The following is a 26,126-nucleotide window of genomic DNA, read 5'->3' as shown; positions in this document are numbered from 1 at the left end:
TAATAACACACTTTGTAAACACTCTGAGTGGGTATTAAGTTGTCCTGAAGGGTGGTATATAAATCGAATGTTGTTGTTATGGTCGCCTATCCACCGACTCTGCTTAGGTTCCAAGCTCTGACAAGATTGGGTAGCTTGGGCTATTAGAGCTGTTAGAAGGCTGTAAAGAAAATAGATAAAAGAATATGTTTAGAAGTTGTGCGTGTCTCCCTGGACACAAGCTTTCACCCAGTAAGAGGGGAAGAGAGGAGGAGAAGAAAGCTATGTTCATATGAACAAAGGCAAACAGCATCCTTCTAGAGTCATATGAATGTAAGAAATGGTTCAAACCATCTAATATAGCATCCTGTCTCCAATATTTACACAGCCAGTTATTTGTTTTACCATGGGTGCCATAGCACCCGTCTGGCACTTGCCAAGGTTTTTAAAAAGTAGGTGGAGCCTTTGTAAGGCAGGGCTTATTATTGGCTGCCTTCATTCAAATGAAAGGGTTTTTCATGGATGCAATAGCAAATGCTGCCAGTGAAGGATCAGGAATTCTGGTAAGCCCCCAGGTCTGTGGTTCTATTACCCCTTCAGGGTTTCTTTCTTTTTATTCCTCCTCCTCTTTCTGCCTTCCTCCCACAGGCTTTCTTTTGTTTCTTCTTATTTCCCTTCTGCATTATTTTTGCAAATTGTGGCAGCCATGTTGGGTTTGACTCCACTTCCTGTGAGAGTAGGGTTGTATGGTGCCCACTAGTGGTTGGAAAACTCCTAGCAATTTGCTCCTCTGCTGGCGGGAGAGGGCAAGCCACCCTGTGATTATGTGCCGTGAGCAGGCATCCCGGCAAAAAGGCACACGCCAAACAGGGGAGGGAGCTTATAGCGTTTTCCCTGTGAGTGGAAGGATAACCCGGTACATGCTGCAACCTCCCATCACTCCCATCCTAAAGTCACTCCATTGGCTACCTATGTATTCAAAAATTATTCAAAAAGGCTTGTTACTCAGAAAGGAGGGAAGTATTGGCTGATTCCGCACACGTTGGATAATGCACTTCCAATCCCCTTTATAAATCATTTGGAACAGATTTTTTTTGTGTGCGGAACAAAAAATCCACCTCAAATGATTGATCAAGTGCATTGAAAGTGCATTATCCAATGTGTGTGGAATCAGCCATTGTAGGGAGGGGGTCTCAGATGCTTCACTAATGAGTTAGGGACCACAGACTTCACCACTATGTTGTCTTGTATATTACATGTTGCTTTGAGTGTGTACTCCTACATACTACTTGTGTTTCATGTTATCTAACGTTTGTCCTAGAATTGATTATGTTCCGTTTCAGCAGTTCTTCAACTTTGTATTGGATCCTTGCTAATTCTATAACTTTGTAAAATCATATGACATTGTTTATGGAAATATCCTTGATACTGTATGGAAATGCCCTTGCTAGTGATTGTACTAATCTCACACTAGGTAATCCACCTTAAATCTCAGTGAGAAAGGCAGACTATAAAGGACATAAACAAACAAACAAACAAATAAATACTATCTGATATTTTACAAATATATTGGTTGAGTTGGTGGGAAATAAGTAAACGCACCAATAAATAATACAAGACCCCAGTTTAGCATGACTCCAGGAGCATCCTTCTCACTCTTGAAATTTCATATTAGGAAAAATCCAGCTCCCAACAGTTCCTTTCTCACATCTGCAACATGGTAGGCTTGCATTCATGTTAAAACTATGGATTGCCCACTTCTTATTTAATGCATAAGTGTGTGTGCGTATGTGTATGCTAGAATCAGGAGTGAATGATGGTTATTGCTGATTTGACCTTACTTTGTACAATGCGAAGCCATTTCTGGCAGTAGTGATCTCATTGTAGCTTTAATGACCTCATCTAATTATTGCTAACTCAAAAGACCTTTTCGTGCTTTAATGCAAGCGAGAAGAACGCACACCAGCAAACTAATGAACTCATCGTACGATGCTAGTCTTTAACTAGAAACAGATATTCATTTGGAAAATTGGGGAGGGGGGGAAATACATTAGAGAGAGACAGCGATGATTTCACATTTATTTCCTTAAGCTGAAAGACTGAATGATAATGACACTGCTGGAGGGGGGAAAAAATTATAAAGTTACGTTATCGATTGCTGTAAACTGTTCTCTGGGTTGGAAGGGGTGGCAGTAAAAAGACAGTTCCTTGAGAATGTAGAATGGTGTTTTGTTTCCTTTATTTGAAGCAGACATGGGTTGCAGCCACACATTATTGGATATTGTGCTATTGGTGTGATATACCAATCATTCACTGCTTGGATAGTGAATTAGGATTTGTTTCTCTCTGAAAGAATCCTTTGCGGTGGGGAGTGAGGTGTGTAAGCCAAGATTGTCCCACCGAGGAGGCAAAGCTGCTCTCCTTACTGTCTTTCATAGATGGTAGCAGGCACAAGGAAAGGTAGGGGACTCAAATACAACATCTTGCCTTCAGATCTCTTAGAAGACCACTTTATCCTTCCCCAGAAACCCTATCCAAAGGGAGACCAATGCTTCCTACTGGCCATTTTCTGAGACATTCAGAAGGTGGAGGAATAGAGTGAGAAAAACTTTATTTTTATTTTTTCTCCGGTGCTCTGCTCAAAGCTAGAGCTAAATGGGATGTGATGTGAGGATTGTGGCTGTCTCCTCACATTCTTAAAGGGATGGTCCACTCACCGAATGCTGATGGCTTTTCTCCTTCACTCCAGACATCTCCATTTTCAAAACGGTAGCAGGCTGTTTGGCTTCCATTTTTGGGGTGCCTTTGCCGGGAACAGACTTTCCCACGGTCCCAGAAAAGACGCAGAAAAAAACTGGAGTGAAGGGGGGAAACCCGCAGTGTTTGGCGAGTTGGCCGTCGCTTTAAGGATGTGTGGAAATGGCCCATTTGTCCTCTCATTCATGTATAAAATGTAGGGTTTCGACACTGTTACGGTTATGCCAATAAAGGTTCTGTCTTGTAAAATGTAGGGTTAGGAATTCTGTTTTGTGCAGGAAGGGAGGTAAATTGTTCCCTATGATCCTTCATATCTGCTGGACCACCTCTCCCTCTTTGCATCACCATGACAGCATTGCTCATCTGGGCAGCACCTCCTTCTGCATGTGCCTGCCTGATGAGTTCAGGAAGGCTCCCACTCTCCTAGCAATCTGCAAAGTATGTAAAAATGAATTATTCAGGAAGGCACTTGTAGGCAGGTAATAGGCTATACTGCAATGAAATAGTTCAGAAAGATGCTCCAGTAAAGAGATAGAGACTGTGGACTACTCTGTCTAGTATGTACTATCTGTTGCTGTATGTATGATCCTACTATGTAACTTCTGCATCATTTAACATGTCGTTAATATTTATATCTTGCTTCAGCTCTGTTATCAGATTTCTGCTTAGTTTTGAATTTCTGCAATCTTAACCTCATTGCCTTGCTTACTGGGTGTCCCGGTACAACCCAGAAGTGACAATGGGTAGTTCTCTATGGTAAAACCGTAGATTTTCAGCAATTCCAGTGAAGAAATGCTCTTGTGAGGAATTCCAGGATGTATCCAGAAGTGATGTACTGGCACAGAGAAATTTTTTGCGGAACTCCATCTATAACATTCAAAGAGGCACATATTGTTTCATTTTTATAAACATTTCTATTTCTTTTTAAAATGAAGCAAAAACATACAATTAATAACATGTTGCTAGCAGCAAGGCTATTGTTAATCCAATTTTGGAAACCAGCTAGGTTACCAGAAGCGGTAGCGTGAGTCAAGAAAGTCTCATTTGTTATATTAATGGGAAAAAATGACTCTACATAAGAAGCTATGGGAGGAAGAGAATCTGCGCAGAAGGAATTTGTTGGATATTGGCAACCTTCCTTAAACTACTGGAATTGATCTAAACTCAACATTAGAGATGTTAGTCTATAGTACACATTGGTGGGGTGCTTAAAATTACATGCTTTGTCTCTTAGTTGTACGGATGGCTCTGTTATTACTAGAAATGGGCACAAACCGAAATTCGAACCAAAATTAAGCATGAATCAGGCCAGTTCATGGTTCGTGAACCATGGTTCATCAGATCCCATTTCTGACGAACTACCACGAACTTTAGGCTGGTTCATTTGGTTCGTTTTTTGGTTCGTGACTGCAGACAGCCTGGTGCCAATCAATCAGTTTCCTAGGCAACAGGGGATGGACTTCCTGCAGACCTTCTGCTGACCCGGAAGTGACCTTCTGCTGGCCCGGAAGTGGCAGTTTTCTGACCTGGATGTGACGTTTTCACAGACCAAACGAACCGGCTCACAAACCAGGGGCAGGTTCATGAAAGTTCGTGGTTCGTGGTTTGTGAAATTTGACAAACCACGAACCACATGGTTCGATTTTTTTTCTGGTTCGTGCTCATCTCTAGTTATTACTACTTGTTTTTTGTATCTGAGGCTGATTTTGTTGACATTATTGTATCTATGTACAAATGCTAATAAAAATTATTTATGTTTTAAAACAAAGCAACACATTGACCAGAAAATGCAAGCCTCCCCACTCCCCCAAGATAATACTTGGTTTTGAGGCCAGGTAGGGCCAATTTTAAGATTCTAGTGTTCTATCAAGAATTGCTCTCATCTACATTACTCATTTTTTCTTTGTTCTACTCTGTTTGTCAGTGTAGAGCTTCACTGAAAGCTGTATTAGGTCCAAAAGGTCAATATCAGAAAACTTCGGCTAAGGCAATAAATACACAGTCATCAAGAAGAAAAGCAGGGGATTTAGAACGAGGGGACTGCCTTAAGACTGGATTCTTGCCCTTGATACATGCCAGAAGAGGACAGCCCCTTATGTATGGGACAATACAGCATTTAGCATAACCAGGATGCTTGACAGGCAAATACCCAACTTCTACATGTGAATCTAATACTTGATGAAGACTCCTCAGCCATTAATTTTGCTTAACCCTTTGCCAAAATGTAAAGGAATACAAGGGCCATTTTCACACTGCTTACCAAAGGCGTAAAACTCCTGGAACGACATGCCTTCCTGGCACGATTTCCTGTCATAACTCCGGTTATCGCAGGAAATCGCTTCTGGAAGGCACTTTGTTCCAGGAGTTTTGTGTGATCGGGTATGTAGTGTGAAAATGGCCAAAGACTGAAATTTTCAATTGCTAATGATTACAGTGCAAAATTATGAAAGCACGGCAAACAACAGGAAGCCTGAAAAACCATAGTTGCAAATGTAATATTGGCATGCTTTATATGCACAAATGTAGCAATACATCTGTACCAGTTTGTGTGTGTGTGTGTGTGTGTGTGTGTGTGTTTAACTTATGTAGTTGATGCAAGCTAGGTTGAATGTGGCTTGGCTTTATGCTTATTTAAACATTTTCTGCTATCATTCGCTACTGTATCTGTTTCCCAGAATATCCTGTTATTCTTTATTGTACTTTGCTCAGTGAATATCCCAGCTGTCAATTATATTGTATTTTTGCTCACACTGTGCAATCCGCCTTAGATCTCAGAAAGAAAGGTGGAATAATAATAATAGAGTACAATATAATAGGCAAGCCGTACTGGCGACGACTCACTTTTTATCCTCGTGTAGACGTATTGCCGACAACTCTGACCTTGAGTCTGCTGTGAAGTGCCCGCTTGCCACCAGGATGGGGCCTGCCAAATCAACAGCCTAAGCACTCCTCCCCACACCTCCCCTCAGCACCCTCCCACTCTGGCCTCCAGGCCACTGCGAAGCACCTGCTTGCAGCCAGAAGAGGGCCCTCCAAATCAGTTTTCACCCATTGTATTTTTTCACATAACAGGCATTGTTTCTAGTAGTAGCAGCAGCAGCAGCAGCAGCAGCAGCAGTAGTAGTAGTAGTAGTAGTAGTAGTAGTAGTAGTAGTAGTAGTAGTAGTGATAATAGTCATGCCAACTCACAACCACCAAAAGACATGGATAACTGTTTGTGTTCTGCTTGTCCATGTAGATCCCCATTATTTTTATTTATATCCCTCTTTTTCCCCTTGTGAGGATCCAAAGCACCTGATCACATTGTTTTAAAACCATCCAACCTATCCCCAGAACAACAGCCCTGTGAGGTAAGCTAGGCTGAGAGATTGCGATGGCCCCAAAGTCACTCAGCAAACTTCCCAGGCAGAGTGAGGATTTTAACTAGGACAGGGGTGAAACGTAGTTGGTAGAGCATCTACTTGGCGTGCTGAAGGCCCCAGGCACAATCCCTGGCATCCCCTGTTAAAATGATCAGATGGTGAGCAAAGTGAAAGGCCTTTGGCTGATCTATTCCAGTAGTCTGAATAGACAATACTGACATTGATGGCTTGATTCAATTTAAGGCAGCTTTATTTGAGTGTGGTTGTCCCCAGTCCTTGTCCAATAGTTCATCATTATGTTCTTTTAGTGATAGCCAGGGCTTTTTTTCTGGGTAAAGAGGTGGTGGAACCCAAGCAAGTCCATGAGCTCAGTTTGCCTGGATGCAGGGCTGGAGCGGAGAATCACTGAGAATTGCCTGGTCTCTGCGCCCAGGACAGGAAATCTCCTGTGCCGACTGGCCATGCTTGCTGCTTTGCCACCCAGCATGCCATCGTGGGCAGGGAGGCTCCCTTGTGTCTCTACTTGAGGAAGCAGTGGGAGAGGCATCCCCTCTCTGTCAAGCTGGGGTGCAGGGCCTGCTCCTGTTTCACCACTGCAGAGGCTCAGCATGCCTCTAAAGAGCCAGGCACCTTGGGCTGCGTGCAGGGAGGAAACGGGACCCAGGGGGCAAGGCCACTAGACATGTGATTACTTTCGAGAGGTGCCAGAACTGCATTCCACCACATTCCAGCTATAAAAAAGCCCTGGATAGCCTCTGCATCCTACACAAATCTCCCCTTTCTAGCACTGTCTGCCTAGAACCCTGCTTTTTTGGTACCTGCTCAGCATGTGAATTTGTAGATCACAAGTCTTCAGCATTATCCCAAAGGCAATTGGTTCTGTGAAACATTCTCTCTGCACATCCCACCAGTTGGGAAGAGTAAACCCATACCCTTGAAGCACGGTCTCTGTGTCTTTTTCAAGATCCATCATTCATTCATTCATTCATTGAGCGTTATGAGCTTGGGCAGTCGCTCAAAGTCACCTTTTACAACGTCTCAGGTCAGTAAGCCTTCCATCATGAATTCAGGATGGATGGAAGGCGTGCATTAAAAAAAATGGGATGCTACCTTCAGCAAGATCATATTAAGATAGCATAATCATTAAATGGCTTCCTTAAGAATAATAAAATACCTTATCATTATGAAGTAATAAAAATGTAATAAAAGTGTGTTCTTAGGAAGATTTAAAAGGGACTCATGGTTTTTAATGTTGTAATAACTGTATGATTAAAAGTATGGAATCAAATACAGTAATTAAATCACAGAGTCTATAGTAAGCAAAGCCCCCGTGAAAACATTGTCTGGACCAGTGCTCCAGTTTGGGTGGTGCAGGAGTGATTATGTGTCCCTCCTATCAACTACGCACCCAAAATAAGGTGTGACATGAGTGGTCCATGTGCAAGTTCATATACCTGATAGATCACATTGTGCAATTCCCCACTCCTGTCTTTTACACAAAAGAAAAGTACATAAAATCGGTCATCATTCTTATGGGTTCTGTATTTCAGACAATTTAAACCTATGCTAGAATGGAGAGATGAAGTCTGCCTGTGAGTTGGCCAATAAATACCTGAACCAGAATACTATAATAAGATCCTTGGGAAATGTTACTCATTAGTGGTTTGTGAACAGAAGCAACTTGTAATGTTGTAACCAACCAAGTCTGTACATTAACTGGTTTGGTGGATTAACTTCAGCAGCGCATAATGCTAGCCTGCGGCCCAAGATGAACATTACTTGGGTTTTAATTTGGAAATGTATAGTGAAAGAACTTGAAACAAGCTATTCTGGAAATGTGATCTGGATCACCTTCAAGAGCAACAAGATACAGGGGTATAGATCGAGCATAGATCGGCATAGATCAGCATGACCACTTCAGCTTAGTCTGGGTGAGGAGCCAATTTCTACAGTGAGTCCATTGAAAGAATGCGTTTTTCACAACTATGTTAACCCAATATTCCAACCACAAAGTGAGATCTAATAAGACTTCTGAAGTGTTCACTGAATATGTCAACTTAAGTACCACCTTGTCTAGGGTGGGCCAGACAATAGCCTCCAAATCTCTATCTAACCAACTGTGTCATATCTCACAAATATATATAGCTGGAACCACATTAACATGCTACCTTTCAGTCCTATTCTTGTCTGAAGGCATCTCAATAGAATTGAGCATTCTAATGTGTCAAAGGCAATGGACAAGTAAAGCAAGATCAACAAAGACACATTTCCCTTATCTCACTTTAATTGGAGATTGTCCACCAGAGCTATTAATGCAGTACCAGTTCTAAAGCCCGAACGAAATAGAGCAAAGGCAGATGTCTCATCCAGTGGTAGATTTTCCAGCACTGCACTTCTAATGATTTTGCCTAACACTGGCAAATTTGACACGGGGCTATAATTGGCCACAATTTCTCTGTCAACAGAGAGACCGCTTTCCCCTTAAAAGTCCAATAATTGCTTCTTTCAGAGGTGTTGCAAAATATCTATTTTAAATGAATAAGAGTTAGCAAAAGGATTCTTCTGTTTATCCCCACAAGATTTCAATCACCTAGTAGGACAGGGATCCAGGCTACAAGCGGTTGACTTCATAATTCCAGAGAACTTGTTAACATTTATCAGGGAAGCAGTGGAAGAGGTATCCATATAAATTTGACTAGATTAGAGATTCAAGACTTCTACTTCTGGACGGGCACTTAAATTGGAACCCAAGTCAGGCAGGAGATGTTATCATCAAAAAACATGCACAATTATCTCTGCTAATAGATAAATTATCCTAACTTTGGGACCCAAGTGGTAACAATTGAACTGGACCCAGTTCAGCTGACACAATGATAGTGGATTTAAAAAAAAGAATTATTTGGCACTATCCCAGCCACCCCAAGGGACTTCAAATGTACACTATGGAACACTCTATTGGATTTCAGTTGAATCTTCTACTAATGTCTCTCTAGATGTGTCCAACCCTCTTCATGCCCAGCAGCTCCCTGGTAAGCTAGAGAGCTGGAAATCTCTCCCTAACGATGGGAGAGGATGTTGGAAAGGGTTTCCATCAGCTGTTTCAGTGGAAATTGCCACTAAGACAGGACCTGTTAACGCAAGGGGAAATACAGCACCCAGATCTGGCATCACTAAACCTAACAGCTTGGAAACTGAGTACGATCAATTGAAAGACTTAGCATATTCGGAAAAAGTTATCGCAACAATGCTAGCTTCTAGAAAAAGTTCAACAAATAAGAGCTATAATAATTTTCTAACACCAAACCATATACCAGGCGGATTTTCTTGTAACTAATCCATCATTGCATAACACCTAGGTTGAAGTGTGAGTTATTACTTCATCCATCCCTTCCGTTGAGACAGAGCCTGGAAAATCAGTAATCCCAACATATCTTCTGCCACCATCCTCCAGCAGCATGGAGGATCTCAATTCAGCGGTAGTGCTTCAGTAAACAGTTTTAGGCAGCCAAACAATGCTAACAAACGCCCCTAGGAAAGACAGGCTCAGCTCTGTCTTGAATAACGGTGGACAATTCACCACCAAGCAAAATATTATGTATGCAGTGTACCATTTTTTTAATGGTTTGGGGGGCTCTGCATTTGTCTAGGAGTGCATGTACCAGGGGGAGGGAAGAAGATCCAGATTGCTCGTGAGAGTAAAAATAGATTGTATAAAATGGCCTCTAACATGAACTAACCTCTAAGATATATTTAATCATGTTGCTTTCACAGCTAACCTACCTTCCTCGTCTTGTAATTGTGCTCAGAGTTGTGTCTGTAGAAGGTGAAATTAAGACCTTTAATTAATTTTCCATGGGCCTCCAGGAGATTTGAAGTTATAATCACATTTATGAGTCTCTTGTGTAAAGTTAGGAGTTGGAACTAGGTCAGAGAAGGCCCATATTTGGCTAACACAGCCAGTGATCTCTCAGTCAAGGGTTATGACCCACTGAGGGACCACAAATGGGCTTCTAGAGGTTGTCAATAACTCTCCTATTTTCTCCATGTTTGGGTCTGATTCATGAGACTGATGTACAGCCAATCAACTTTCCTTTTATGAATAGACTGTACGGGATTAACCACGGTGTGTTGTATGATCAAAAGTGATGTTCAGTTCTTTTGGAATTCAAATGAGATTCCTCCTGGATTGTTTAGAAAGCAGGAGGCTGAGAGGGAAATGGGAAGAAAGAAGGAACATCATGAACGATGGGGTAAATTTATTGTCTTAACTATTGGGATATGGGTAAAAAAATTAAAACTCAATGAATCTAAAGTATTAGATATAATTAGTTTATTTATCCTGCAAACATATGTTCATCAGATTATATCGATCATGTTTTTATATGTACCTTCTGATCAATGGATATATTTTTAGAGTTTCATGCAAATCTAGGTCCGGGACCTATGAGTTTATTTATTTTTTTAAATATTCATAACCTGCCTTTCCCTTGTGGCTCAGGGCAGCTGGTATATAAAGTGCCATCAAACTGCAGCTAACTTATGGCGAACTCATTGGGTTTTCAAGGTGAAAGACGAACAGATGTGGTTTGCTGTTGCCTGACTGTGTAGCGACCTTGGTCTTTATTAGTGGTCTCCCATACAAGGACTAACCAGGGTCAACCCTGCTTAGCTTCCAGGATATGATAAGACTGGGCTCGCCTGGGCCATCCACGAACAGGAAAAAAAACCTGAACACCCTGTTCGTTGTTCGTTGCCATCCACAAACAACGAACAATGAACATGAACTGTTCCTGGACATGTTTGTTGTTTATTGTTCGTGGGGGCCAGAACCCCCCACCCCCCAAACCCCACCCCATTTAGCCCCCTCCCCTCAAACCCATTTACCTGGCCCTTTAAAGATCCCTTTAAACTATCAGCTGGCATGTGGCAGGGGGGATTCCCTCATGCCGCCTGCCAGCTGATAGTTTAAAGGGCCCTGTCCTGGCAAAAACAGCAGTGTCTGCTGGCAGCTAGTTTGAGGGGTTACAAAAGTGACCTTCCCAATGTCCAATACCCACCAATACCCATCACTGTCCTCCGAAGACCCTCCAAGTTTCAGAGAGATTGTACCCTGGGAAAGGCATGATCCATGGGTCTCCCCATTGGCTGTCATTTTCTCTTCACATTGGCAAAAATGGGACTCTCTGCTGGAAGTACTTTGAAGGGTTAAAGCCAGAAGGAAAGCCAGAAGGGGTTCAGGCAGAGTTCAGTCCCTTCCTGCCTCAGGTTGCCAAGGGGATTGATTGCAGGTGCCAGACTGTCTGGCTTGACAAACGGCTACCAAAGGCAATGAATGAGGCTTGCAACAACCACCTGTTCGTTTAGGATGGGGCCTCACAAACAGCTTGTTTAAGAACAGCAGATTAGACTGTTCGTGGGTTTTTTCTGTTCGTAATGCTGTTTGTGCCCATGTCTAGTTAAGACAGTTTACAGTTCTAAATTAAAAGCCCCCATAATACCCTAAAAACCCATTCCCCCCACTTCCAGATGCCTGCAGCTCAAACTACCTTAAAAACTCTAGCAAATGAACCAAAGTTACAGTATCATCTCCTAAAAATGTCTAAGGATGGTGCCTGCCTCAACCTGTTCCCCAAGGAAGGAGCCACTAAGCAGACAACCATAAACAGGAACAAGCACAAAGTAGCACAACAGGGTTGAAACATAGGGACACATAGGGAGAGATGGTCTTTCAGATGTCTGGGCCCTAGACCATGAAGGACTCCAATGGTCATAGCCAGAACCTTGAATTCAATTCATAAACAAACTGGCAGACAGTGTGTGAAAGACCTCCAAAACATCCTATCATTAACAGACTTGCTCAGATCCTGCAAACTGGAGGATGTGGCTTCTTTGATTGAGTCAAGCCATCTTGACACCACTTTTTTTTTCAGGACAACGGAGGCCCAGCCATATGCCTGGTGGAACAACTCTGTCTTGCAGGCCCGGAGGAAGGATAGTAAGTGCTGCCGGGCCCTGATTTCAGCAGACAGAGCATTCCACCAGGTGGGAGCCACGACCGAAAAGGCCCTGGCTCTAGTCAAGGCTCAGTGGGCCTCCTTGGGGCCAGGGACCACCAACAGCTGTTTGTCCCCTGATCGGAGTGTCCTCCAGGGAATATATGAGGAGAGACAGTCCCACAGAGTTGTCTTCAAGGTCAGCCCCATATAGCATGTGTCACAGCAGTCCAACTGCAAAGTTAATGAATTAGTATGACTAGGTCTGCTAAATCTAAGGAAGTGGAGAGAAAGTACATGAAGTGGGCCATTATGCTTATGGGTTTCTGCATTACAAACAAAATTAATGCCATGTCGGAATGGAGCGATGAAGTCTCCATGTAGTTTAGGCCTATGAATGCCCAAACCAAAGCACTGTCATAGGATTCTTGAAAAAGGGAAGTGGAGACTTGGTGAACCACAAAGAGCTGATACAAAGTGCTTTTGTTGAGTGTCTTGCAATAGATGAAGTTTCCTTGGGTCAGAGGAAGGTGCTGCTTGCTGTTAGTGGAATAGAGTAGACGATACAACAACCCATGTGTTGTTGCTATTTTTTAATTCAGTCTTTGGACTACAGCAAAGTTGCAATCTTATGCACACCAAATTGGGAGTAAGCCACAGTAGGACTTGCTCCATGGAATAGGATCACACTCATACAAATGAAAGGTCAAAGGAAAACGTTTAATACTCTATTAGGACTTAATCAAGTGAACAAGAGAGAACATAACTGGGTACCCTTCAAAAATCCCCTGTATGCCATATCCAATTCTCTATCCAGGTTCCATCAAATGTCTAGAATGCAATCCAAAATCTCTTCTAGAATCTTTTCTCCCAGATCTATAATTATTGCAAAGGTTTGGCAACGACATTAAGCTTGCTGCACACATGCAAGGCCTTCTGTGTTGTTGCAGTGCAGTTGTCTCCTCGTGCCACATTTGTTTTCTTTGTATGTAAGGATTGATTTGCTTATATATTCATCACCGAAACGTTATGAACCATGGTGAACTCTATAAATGTATTCTGGTAGGTCTAGGCCATTGGTGGGCAATAGGGTTGCCCTATTGCCCACCAATCATAGAACGTGGCAAGCCCCCCCCCCCCCAGATTGCCTGTAACCTAGGAAAGCATGCACTGGGTGTACTCCTGATGGAATGTAACAACATTGCTTCCTGAAGTGGCATGCTCCCACACTTCACTGTGGCCAATTTTAGCCTCAAATGGGCTAAATTTGCCCTGTGCAAAGAGCGGGAGCACACCCTTGGCCTGTGTGATGATGACATCACTTCCCGGAAGTGATATCATCATGTAAGCGCTGTGTTTTTTTTGCCTCTGAGTATACCCAGGGTATATCCTTAGTACTGGCTTAAAATGCTTTCTCTTTCTCCAGGACACTGTAGGAACTGTAGCTCTGTGAGGGGGAGCTAGAGAATTCTAACTGAGTCCCCAGGAATCATTCGGAGAAGTCATGATAAAAACTGGATACATGTTGGTAGCAGAAATATAGCTCACAGTGTACATAGCACATCTTCCTAGGGTTTACATGACACACAGCAAAATATAGGGTTGGCTCAAAACAAACATTCCCATGGGCACAAGAACTATTTCTGGATGGAGTGCAAATTTCCTACTTTTCCGCTTCTGCAGCAGCCCCAATTATCCTCAAAAATCTGTGCCTGGTGGAGAGGGGAGAGGAACAGGATTGAGGGAGGAGGGCATTTCAGGCTGCCACAGGAAGGGAGAGTTGGCTGTATAGGCCAAATTCATTTACTGACCCCCATTTACACCCTGCCTTTCTCCCCAATGGTTATGCAAAGTGGCTTACTTACATTATGCCCCGCTCCTCTATTTTGGCCTCTGATTGGATCCAAGCCACAGTTATATGTAATGTTCTACAAAAAGGTTTCGTATGAAATTCCAATGAAAAAATGCTTTTGGTGCAGGAAATATATTAATATATGAAATCACCCTTCCAGTGACGAAAGATTGCACCCTCAATCCAAGCACATTTCACGGCCAGCTTGTGTTACCAACACCCCCTCTCTTTGCAATACTTGCTCTCTTGCCTCTTATAGATTTAATTCATGTTCACACAATTCTTTTCATGCACTTTCTACCCTTCTCCCCCCCTCCCCCATAGCAGGTGACATCTACAGTTTGAAAAGCTATAAAAATGAATATAGATGAAATATTAGAAAGGAGGTCGAAGGAAGCAAGTGTGAACAAATAGGATTCTTGCAGTCTTAAATGGGGTTTAAAACAGCTTTCGTCTGAGCTCACTCTCCTCAGCCTGATGAAATTGATTCATTGACCAAATTGGTCATTTAAATTCAAAAGCTCAGTCGATCTCTACAAGGCCCCTCCGTTCTTCCTTCTGGATTTATGCACAAAAGGCCAGGCACTACAATGCATGACTTAGATAGTTCCTTAAAGGAGAGTATATCCTAGTTTCTACAGGCTGTACATTAAATAAACAAATTTTACTAATTAAATGCTAGAAAGTTAAGAGTCAGCACCTACCATGTTCAACAGAAATTTGGTAAGCTGTATGGGAATGCCAACATTTATGCTGAAAGCAGCTTCACTCATCTGAACAGGGTCTCCTGCAGGTGCCACCCTGCACATGGGTGAAATCAACAGCAGTCCGTACATGGGCTTTCCCTGTGGTGGCCCCTACCCTGTGAAATGACCTGCCTGGGGAGGTCAGGAGAAGCTCCACTCTCCTGGCATTCCACAAATTATGCAAAACCAAATTATTTTAAAAGGTTTATACTCAAATGAGAGGGCTGTATTGTAGGGAGGGGTCTCAGATGTTTCACCAATGAGATAGGGACCATAGACTTCACCGCTATGTTGCCTTACATATTATCTGTTGCTCTATGTACTTCCTGTGCTTTATATTGTCTAATGTTAGTCCTAGAATTGATTATGCTCTGTTTCAGTATTTCTTCTACTCTGTATTGGATTCTTGCTAATGCTATGTCTTTTTAAACTGTATCTATTTACCCTGTGGCATTGTTTATGGAAATGTCCTTGATACTGTATGGAATTGTACTTGATACTGATTGTACTAATCTCATATTGTGTAATCTGCCTTGAGTCTCAGTGAGAAAGGTGGACTATAAATGACATAAAATAAATAAATAAATAAATAAATGTAATGAGCCCGGTGGCGCAGAGTGGTAAGATGCAGTACTGCAGTCCAAGCTCTGCTCACGACCTGAGTTTGATCCTGGCAGAAGCCGGGTTCAGATAGCCAGCTCAAGGTTGACTCAGCCTTCCATCCTTCCGAGGTTGGTAAAAATAGTACCCAGTTTCCTGGGGGTAAAGTGTAGATAACTGGGAAGGCAATGGCAAACCACCCACACCAAGAAAATGTCGTGAATGCGATGTCCCCCCATGGGTCAGTAATGACTTGGTGCTTGCACAGGGGACCACCTTTACCTTTACCTTTACCTAAGCAACCGATATCTTTAATGGGGAGAGGGGAAACATTGTAATTAGTGATGGGCATGAACAGCAATACAAACTAAAAAAAAGCCATGAACAGCCCAATCAGCAAACACACTGTCCGTGAGGCCCCATTCTAAATGAACAGGTGGTCGTTGCAAGCCTCGTTCGTTGCTGTTTGTTGCTGTTCGTCAAGCCAGACAGTCTGGCACCTGCAATCAATTCCCTTGGCAACTTAGGCAGGGACTGCCTGAACTCTGTCTGAATTCCTGCTGTTACCCTGGAAACCCCAATCTAAGCCCAATTTAGCTTGATAGGCAGGTCTTCCTTTCAACTGTGGAGCTCCAAATTTGTTACAAGGAAGCAAAGAGCAGGGGGGAGGGGAGCTCCCAGCTCTGGTTTTGCAGACAGTGAGGGAGAGACAGTTGCTGTTGGCATTTTGAGAGAGAGACAGGGAGAGTGCATTGGAGCTTGAATTTTCTTTGTGTGTGGTGGGATAGGGATCTACCCCTTCAGGTTCCAGTGCTGCTGCCAGGTTCTGGGGCCAAGCTATTATTTATTATTGGTACATTCCCTGCTGCCTGCTCAGGTAGGGGTTCTGGGAGTGGTGTGGTAGGGACCTTGATAGCTGGAGGACAGCTTGCTGGCCCCCACAAACAACGAACAATGAACATGTTTGTGAACCAGTCATGTTCGTCAATGTTCATTGTTCATTGTTTGTGGATGGCAATGAAAACGAACACCATGTTGGGGGTTTTTTTCTGTTCATGCCCATGTCTAGTCATTACCCAACACAAATATGTTTTCAGGTGGTGTAGGCTTTTCCCTCCACTACCCAGCTGAGTAGTAATGGGCAGCGGTGGAGGGGGGAGACGGGGGCAGGGGGGAGGTCTTCTGCCATAGAAGGAGACCTGATATCCCCGATAGCAACACTTATCTAACATATATAAACCCCACTTCAAATATGCATTAAAAGATTTATTCAAAGAACACTTCACATAACACAGCTATGGAACAAGTATGCAATGTACTGAATGATTTACATTCCCATAACTCAATGGCGGAACTTATGCCATGTATGAAGAGCATCCCAGGTCCAATCTCCAGTTGGAAGGATCTCAGTAGCACAGCAGAACCAGACAATACTAGGAATAGAAGGCACCATGGCCTAACTCACTATAAGACACTTCATATTAGATCCATGAGCATTTGCAAAACTCACTTATTAAATCTGGATTGTGAACAGCCTTGACTTGCCAAGCAGTTCTTCATGCATTCATACACGTAAATGTAATTTCATATATCAGTTACAATTTCTCCAGGCCATGATAATCTAATATACTTGATCGCATACATAACAGGGGTTTTTTTTTAGCTCAACCAATATGCTTAAGTTATATTTTCTGAATTTGCAAAGCAAACATTCAAAGCAAAGGGACCATGTTATCTTGATTTTTTTTTAAATGGCTCTTATCTCAGAGTATTTGTGTAAACTATTAAGGAATAATGGGATTCAAAATGCTGCCATCTAGTGATGGAAAAAACAGGATTCAATGTACTGGATATGAGGTCATCTTTGGCAGCAAAGGTTGGCATTGCTGTGTTAAATGATGTTCTGGCTGAAGTTGTGACTTGGATTCTTTCTAGTTTTAGGATGGTGTGAACCCCTCCAGCTTCCATTTTGTGAATTGCTTTTGTATCTTTTCATAGGTGACTAGCTTGATACCTGTGCTTCGCCACGGTATTTAACTGGGATGTACATTTTACTTCAGGACACATTCAATGACTCCCAATAGCAATTGCATAGTGTTTAGAATGTGGGGGGTGAGGACCAATCAGGCCGCATATGCAAATGGCCTCTTTGTTCCAACTGTCTCTGGGTGGGTGGGGGATGAGGTGTGGAATGTTGTGAACCCTGATCATCCCTCATATGCAAATGACCTTGAAAGTCTGGCCCAATCAGGGAAAAGTGGCCGAGCTGGCAGTGGATGGGGGTGCAAGCAGGCAGCAGCCTGCCAGCCACACTGGGAAGCTGTCTCCCTTTGGGAAAACGCATGTTACTGCTTTTTACCCCCTTAGGGGGCAAAGTTCTTAAAATCCCTTCTTAGTGAGTGTTTACATCATGAAAGGAATGTTCTCCCCAAATTTCATGTTTCCAGGTCCAGGGGTTTGGGCTGGGCATTGATGAGTCAGTCAGGACACTTGCCTTTATATATACATAGAAAAGGGACTAAACATGTATAAATCACATATTGATGGCATTTAAATAAATAAATATTTAATGACAATTTTAGATCATGAATCAATTGCAGCCTTTAATAGGTCTGCTGCATTTACCCATATGCATATCAACACCGAGGTAGATATGACCTTTATCCTAGCTCTCCACAGAACAAAATTGGAAGCTTTCCTCCATCCTACGGAGCCTTCCTCTAACTGTAAGTAGCTGTTCAGAAAAAGCTAAAGACAGTAGGAAAAGAGAAAGACTCAACATGAGATAGATTGGCCTTCACTTTGCATTACCTGAGCAAAGCTGTCAATGACAGGGCAATTTGGAGGTCCTTAATTCATAGGGTTAACGTAAGATGGAAGCCACTTGTTGCCACATAACACACACATTCCGCTGGAAGAAGAGCTATTTCAGTTGGAGGAAGGATACTAGGAGGAAAGTTGGATCCATGCCACTCCATATAGTGAATTGTTAGAAGGATGTCAAATGGAACCCTACCCTGTAAGCAATTTTATTGAGGCATAAGCTTTTGAGAACCACAGCTCTCTTCGTCAGATGCACCTGACAAAGAGAGCTGTGGTTCTTGAAAGCTTATGCCTCAATAAAGTTGGTTAGTCTTAAAGGTGCTACTGGACTTTTTACTATTTTGCAGCTACAGACTGACACGGCTAAATTATCTGTATCTACCCTGTAAGGTAGGCTAGGCTGAGAATTACTGGCCCACTGTTAATAAATCATGCTTCCCTGATAGTTCCTTAGTATTAATATGTATCCAAATGCATGTCCAATGTGTACCTCAAAGAAAAAATGGGAAGCGCACAAGGAGAATGGGGGGGAAAGAATATGAGAGTGGTTCCATTTTGGATTCAAATGACATATTCTGGGAACAATTTCTGCTGGTTTGGAAATATTCCTTGCTGGTGTGTGTATGTAGACACACACTCTCTCTCACACACACCCTTGTGTATTTGTATGTATGCACACATGTGCACGGACGCACACACAAATTGTTATTTCTATCCAGAATTTAAACTCTTTCCAATCAATTAAGAATAAACCTAACTCTGCACCTTGCTAAAACATAAATTAGATTATGCTCTCCAACGTCGACAACTGTGACTTTATTTAGGAGTGGGAACATTGATTTTAATTTGTAATATTTAATACGCAGTGGGAGTTTCAAATAGAATCATCAGGGCTTCCAAGAGATAAATTGGCTTGGGTGAGGGAAAAAATGTTTTTGATGACTGTTCTAAATCTCTCGGGAAATGATGTATCGAAAGGTACTTGAGCTGGAACACCAATATAGATTACCCGAAAGAGCTGACTTCAGTAGGTCACCAATTACACCAAGACAACGGAGATGGCTGTTTAAGCCCTAGTCACCACTGCACAGCTTGTACCGTTTTAGTATCGTTTCTTTCCTATAATGCACTCCTCCGTCAAATGGCGATGCAGTTATTCATAGGGCTCCCCTACACGCAGTTCTGTATGAACAGGTCTGGAGGATGCTAACAAGCAGTAAGGGGAGAATTAGTCACACCTCTACCCCGAGAGGATCCGATTGAAAAGGTCAGTAGGTATTTCGAGGGTCATTTTAAAATCTGACGACACAGCAATCCGTGAAATGAGATTTTAAAGGTGGAGTTTATTATTTTTAAAAATATATATATATTATTATTATTATTTTATTATTAGTTTAATATTTATTATTAATAATAATTTTATTATTTATTATTTATTATTATATATTATTATTTTTTTAAAAAATAATAATATATAATAATAAATAATAAATAATAAAATTATTATTTTAAAAAAATTATTATTTTAAAATAAATTATTATTTTAAAAAAATAATAACCTTCTCAACTGAAAAATCATAGTGAACTGAAAACTTTTTTAAAAATGGCAGACCATTATGGCCAGTTTTATTTCACTGTCCCATTCTCCTCCTTGGAAAACTAGTTGCCACTAGTTGCCACAGGATATTCACCTCCTGGCCACGCTCACCTGGACAGCGGGATGGAGGGGGAAGCCAGACAAGGAGCCACCAGAGCACATGGTGAAATGGCATGTGGGTGCTCTGGAAGCCCTGAACACACTTCCGGGTTGATGTCAACTGGAAATGACATCATCACGGCCTCCAGAGCACACACACTCTGTGCATGTACAAGGAAGAAGAACCACCTGCCTAGTGACCCCCCTCACCCCCCACTTTTACAGTAAGGTTGGGATGGCAGCTCTATGGAAAACACTCTTTCCCACTGATTTTAGTTCTTTTGTCCTGCTGTTTAAATTGCTTTATTGACTATTTCAAATTTTTAAATATTTTATATTGTTAGACAAGAAAGTAGTTTGCTCCATACCAGTCATGAATTCAGCAAAACCACACCAAAACCATGGCAAGACAGAAGTTTTTATATACTTGGGAGACTCCTCAAGTATGCAGGGGGGGAGGGGGAGGAATTAGACTATATATTAACCAAAAGAACAAACCCCCCTCAAAATGGCCTTGGGAGGACTGAATATGCTCCAAGGAATGGGAAGTCCAGAAAAGTTGAGTGTCTGATAAAGGGGGAAAGGGAGGAAGCGCTCAAGCCTTCCTTTATCAGCAGGGACAACCAAGCCCCAGTTTTATTTAGTCAGTATGGCAATCTCTTCTTTATACGACACATTGAATATACATATGAACACATGAAGCTGCTTTCTGGTAAATCAGGTCAGTGGCATATTGAGGTCAGTATTATCTACTTTGACTGACAGGAATTCAGAGAGAGTTCTTTCATATAGGGTTGCCAACCTCTAGCTGGGGGGCCTAGAGATCTCCCAGAAGTATAACTGGTCTCTAGAGAACCATTTCCCTGGAGGAAATGGCTGTTTTGGAGGGCAAAGTCTATGGCATCACATCTTCCTGAGCTCTCTCCACTCCCCAAACTCCAACCTCCTTCAGGCTCTGTCCCCAAATCACCAGGAAATTCCCAAGCTGGATTGGCAAACCTACCTGCTACCTGAGCCATTTCACTGGAGATTCCAGGGACTGAACTTGGAATTTCATGTATGCAAAACAAATGTTCTATCACTAAATAATGGGATGGCCCTCCTCGTTTTTGTTTAAGAAGATAGAACATGAGGAGCCATTTTATACTGAGTCATTCTTTCACCTAGCCCTACCATGTCGATGTTGAATGGCAGCCACAATTCATTGTCACCCAAAGAGGTTCTTCAAAGTCTGCTATCTAAGATCCTTGAGCTGAAAATCCCAGGTGTTGAAGGACCACTGAGCCACAGTGATGAAGGACCACTGAGCCACAGTGTCTCCCATTGCCAGGCCATTATTTGGGGCAGGGAGTAACACTCAAAAACTAGAACACTGAACAGCTGAAGGACGGTCCTCCTCATCCATTTACTAGAACAAATATTTATATCCATATTTGTATCATCCTTGAGGCATGGTTAGGGTTCACAGGCCTCCCTCTGTGATGGGAAGCCTCCCACCAATAGCTGCTGTTGCCTCCCTCTGCTCCAAGCAGTAGCAGGAGAAAAATTAAAATAAAAACACTGCTGGCCTCTGTGCCAGTATGTCACAAAGGGTAGCTCTAGGAGTTGCTGGAAATTTCATGGTAAAACAATAGAGTTTCCAGCGATTCCTAGAGCTAACCATTGTCACTTCCAGGTTGTGCCAGAAAGTAATGTAGTGACATTGGTGATGTCACCCTCCATGTCCCTGCCTCCCCAACCCTCCCACTGATTGCAGGCTTAGCCTGACAAGCCTAGGCATGGGCGACAGAGGTAAGCTTGCCTATCAGATCACCCTTCAGTCCTGCTCAATAGACAGCACACAGGAGATTCACGAAGCTTCCGTAACAGGTCTCTTTATTGTTTTCAACAGCAGGGCTGGATTGATGGGGGCAGGGGGGTAGTCTGCCCCCTGTACTGCCAAAGAGGGGGTGCCGGGCACAGCTGTCAGCCGCCAGGAGCACGCTGGTGGCAGCGCAGACAGCTGAGCAGCCAACTGCGCCATTTGCCTGCCCTACAGGACAGGGAGCACATGGCAAGCTGGTCGCCCCCTCAGCAGGGCAGGCGAGTGGCACAGAGGGCTGAGCAGCTGCCCACACCATTCGCCTTCCCTGCAGGACAGGGAGCATGTGGCAAGCCAGCTGCCCCCTCAGAGGGGCAGGCAAATGGCACGGGCGGCCTCCCAGCTGCCAATGCTGCCACCGCTCCACTGGCAGCACTCTCCGCCCCTGTGTGATGACATCACTTCCATGACATCATCACGCAGCGCCGGGAGCACACACACACTGCACACATGTGCAGGGGACCAGACTTGGGTTGTCCTGGGCACCGGCAACCCTAGATCCGGACCTGTCCAACAGGGAATGAACATTAACAAATGAAGAATACTGCAGCCAACACACACAGAGGAGGAGACCTCAGCAAGGCCCCTCCCATTTAGACCTTGAAGGGGAAAACAGAAACCAACTCTTGAGGTTTCACTTAAAGGCATATTCATACTAACCACAGCATTAATAGTTGAAGGCTTTCACGGCCGGAGACCGATGGTTGTTGTGGGTTTTCCGGGCTGTATTGTGGCAATACACGGCAATACAGCCCAGAAAACCCACAACAACCACAGCATTAATACCTTTGAAGCATATTGCACCACATCATCTACAGACCTATTCCATGTTTTGGAACCAACCTGACTGCTGTACAGTTGCACTGATTCACATTTCAGAAGCACCAGCACACCACCCTGTGCATGAAACCACCAAGCATGTGACGATGGAGACTGCCAAATGCTTTCCCACCTCTTAAATCCTTGCCTGGTTTTCTGCGCTCACCAGTGAACTGAGAGCCCTATCGATCAACGTAATGATTCCACTATTTATATAAAAACCAATATACGCGACCTCTCTGATGCTTACATACGGCTCCATTCATTTTAATAAAGCATGAGGTTTGGCAATGAGGTGAGTTCCATCAGCTTTCTTAAACTGCACAAGAATATTGCTGTACGCAAGTCTAGGTCAAGCAAGACTTCCTTGATCTCATCCCATTTCCATAATAATCTCTGTCATTTTGGAAAGAATAAGAAGGTAAGGGCACTTTTATTGCAGCAATAAAAACAGCAAAGTGATCTTCTGATGGTACTTAATTAGATTCATTTTATCTTCTTTGACTGATCATGACATACTGTAGCTCTTATTTATGAAGTAAAAAATGAATGTCTTATGGTTCCTAACACAATTGGAAAAGAAATTACCATGGTATTCAGCTTAATCTGTGTTTGTATCTGACACAAATGATCTTAAGATAAATTACAGGAAATTATTTTCTACTCCTGGTAACCATAACAACAGATGAGAATTGGGTTCTAGTTCAGTGTACTGGCTCTTCTCTAGCTCTTTCATGAGGTACAGGAAAAAACTCAGGAGGTAAAAGCAATGTTCAGATGTAGATTTTACATAGGCATAATATTTATTTATTTTAAACATTTACATGCCACCTGTTCAGAGATCTGCTCAAGGCAGCTCACAAAACGTCCCAAAGATATTAGATCATTTCAGCCTTCTTTTCGGGGAAGAGGTGGACAGGATTCTGCAGGTGGTACGGCCTACCACGTGCCCCTTGGACCCGTGCCCGTCATGGCTGGTGAAAGCCAGTGTTGACGGGCTTCGGAATTCCTTGGAGGCGATTATAAACCTGTCCTTGAGCTCTGGGGTTTTTCCCAAGGCGCTGAAGGAAGCTGTGGTACGGCCTCTTCTGAAGAAATCATCATTAGATCCTGCTGACCTGCTCAATTACCGACCAGTTTCCAACCTTCCGTTTTTGGGGAAGGTGATTGAGCGGGCGGCAGAGAAGCAACTGCAGAATTTCCTGAAGGAGACCTCAGCCCTAGACCCCTTCCAGTCTGGTTTCCGCCCGGGACATGGGGTCGAGACATTGTTGGTCGCCCTCACAGACGATCTCCGCAGACATCTGGATCAGGGCGGATCAGCACTGCTGATTTTGCTGGATCTGTCAGCAGCGTTTGATACGGTCGATCATGAGCTTTTGACCCACCGCCTTGCCGATGTGGGGATTCAGGGGACAGCACTGCAGTGGCTGGTCTCCTTTCTCCACGATCGGGGACAGAGGGTGGCGCTCGGGGAGAGGGTGTCATCTCGTAGGCCACTGGTTTGTGGTGTGCCACAGGGAGCGATACTCTCTCCATTATTATTTAATATCTATATGCGCCCCCTCGCCCAGCTGGTGCGGAGTTTCGGGCTTGGGTGTCACCAATACGCGGATGACACCCAGCTTTATCTGTTGTTGGACGGGCAGCCTGGATCAGCCCCTGATGCCCTGGAGCGTGCTTTTGAGGCTGTGGCTGGTTGGTTGAGACAAAGTCGGCTGAAATTGAATCCCACGAAGATGGAGGTCCTGTATGTGGGTCGTGGGGAGATGGCTTTGGGACCCCGGCTTCCTACACTTGATGGGGCAGCACTTACACTGGCCCCGAGGGTTAGGAGCCTGGGGGTGATTCTGGATTCCTCCTTGAAGATGGAGGACCAGATCACTGCAGTTGCCAGGTCTTCCTTTTATTATCTTCGGCAGGCCAGGCAGCTTGCCCCTTATTTGTCTCCCCGTGACATGACTACAGTGGTCCAAGCAATGGTCACCTCTAGGTTGGATTACTGTAACGCGCTCTACGCTGGGCTTCCCATGGGCCTGATCCGGCGGTTACAGCTGGTACAGAATGCAGCAGCGCGGGTCATTGCTGGAGCACCGGTGTGGGAGCATATTACACCGGTGCTACGCCAGCTGCATTGGCTGCCAGTGGAGTACCGAATCAGGTTCAAGGTTTTGGTGTTAACCTACAAAGCCCTACGCGGACTGGGACCGACGTATCTGAGGGACCGTCTCTCACCATATGAGCCCCGGAGGACTCTCCGCTCTGGCGGAAAACATCTTTTAAGTGTCCCTGGCCCTAGGGAGGCCCGCCTGGCGTCGACCAGGGCCAGGGCCTTTTCAGTCCTGGCCCCAACCTGGTGGAATGCTCTGTCTTGCGAGACAAGGGCCTGGCAAGATTTGCTTGCATTTCGCCGGGCCTGTAAGACAGAGCTATTCCGCCAGGCATATGGCTAACGCCGGGCAGTGCCCGCCCCCCCCCCGTGAAGGGGGGGTTAAACCATCACCCCTATGCAAACACAGAGGCATGTATGAACCACTGGGCAGCATGAATTGTTATATTTAATGTTTTTAAATGTTTTTAAATGTATTATTTAATGTTTTTAAATGTTTTTAAACATGTTTGTATTTGTTATCCGCCCTGAGCCTGCGAAAGCAGGGAGGGCGGAATATAAATATAATAAATTAAATTAAATTAAATTAAATTAAATTAAAGTCAGTTTCAAAAAATGCTTCCATTGTTGTGACGACGATAACACAGAGAATGTTAGAAGCCCCTCTGGGTCCTTATTAGGGAAAAAGTAATATATAAATAAAGCAAATAAATAAATAAATGCTACACTTCATTCCTCTCTGGATGAAAGCCATGCTGTCATTCCAAGCTGGCCAAGACACTTCTGGTGACATTTCCTTTGGCATTACTTGAATTTGGGGGGAGGTGAAAACAGGGATGCATTCTGCTTGGAAAACATTTAAAAGATGCCAAAACAAACAAGATTGGTTCTGCCCCCAAACTCTAGAGCGGGTTCTGGGATCTGAATGGATTCTATAGTCCGCTCTGGATTCTGCAAAGGCCTTGTGGCAATCAGTCACAAAGTCCCAGCTATCCTCCAGGGCTCTGAATCGGGTTCCAAGATCCCCTGATTAGGGTGCGGGATCCACTGCTCCCAACCCCCACCGCCCGCCCTGCCTCTTATCTGGCCAGCAAGGGAGAAAGGTGTGGGGAACAGGACTTCATTTTTGCACCAGGAATGATGTCATTCCTGGCCTGCACACACACACACCGCAACCCCTCCCCGTAACCTGGCATCCCTAGCTCTGAAACCATCCTTGGGATTTCAGCCTCGTACAAATCCAGGTGACCAAGGTGATTGTCAGCCAATCAGAGCCCGTGGAACTCCCTGAGTGGGAAAGGATGCTGGGATAGGCTTAGGGAAGAAAGCGAGACTGCAGTGACTAGACTGCTGGTTAGAGGCCATCTGTTGGGATCATGGCCGTTTTCACACGTGTCCCAGGGGATCGCGCAAACTCACGGCATGAAGCGTTTTCCTAGCATAATCTCGCAGCACAATCCCCTTTAATGGCCTGATGATGTCAGAAAAAGGGCCATTAAACGGGATTGTGATGGGAAGTCACGCTAGG

The sequence above is a fragment of the Eublepharis macularius genome, chromosome 2 (assembly GCF_028583425.1).
Source record: "Eublepharis macularius isolate TG4126 chromosome 2, MPM_Emac_v1.0, whole genome shotgun sequence".
Classification (NCBI taxonomy): domain Eukaryota; kingdom Metazoa; phylum Chordata; class Lepidosauria; order Squamata; family Eublepharidae; genus Eublepharis; species Eublepharis macularius.
Note: the sequence above shows the minus strand (reverse complement) of the source record.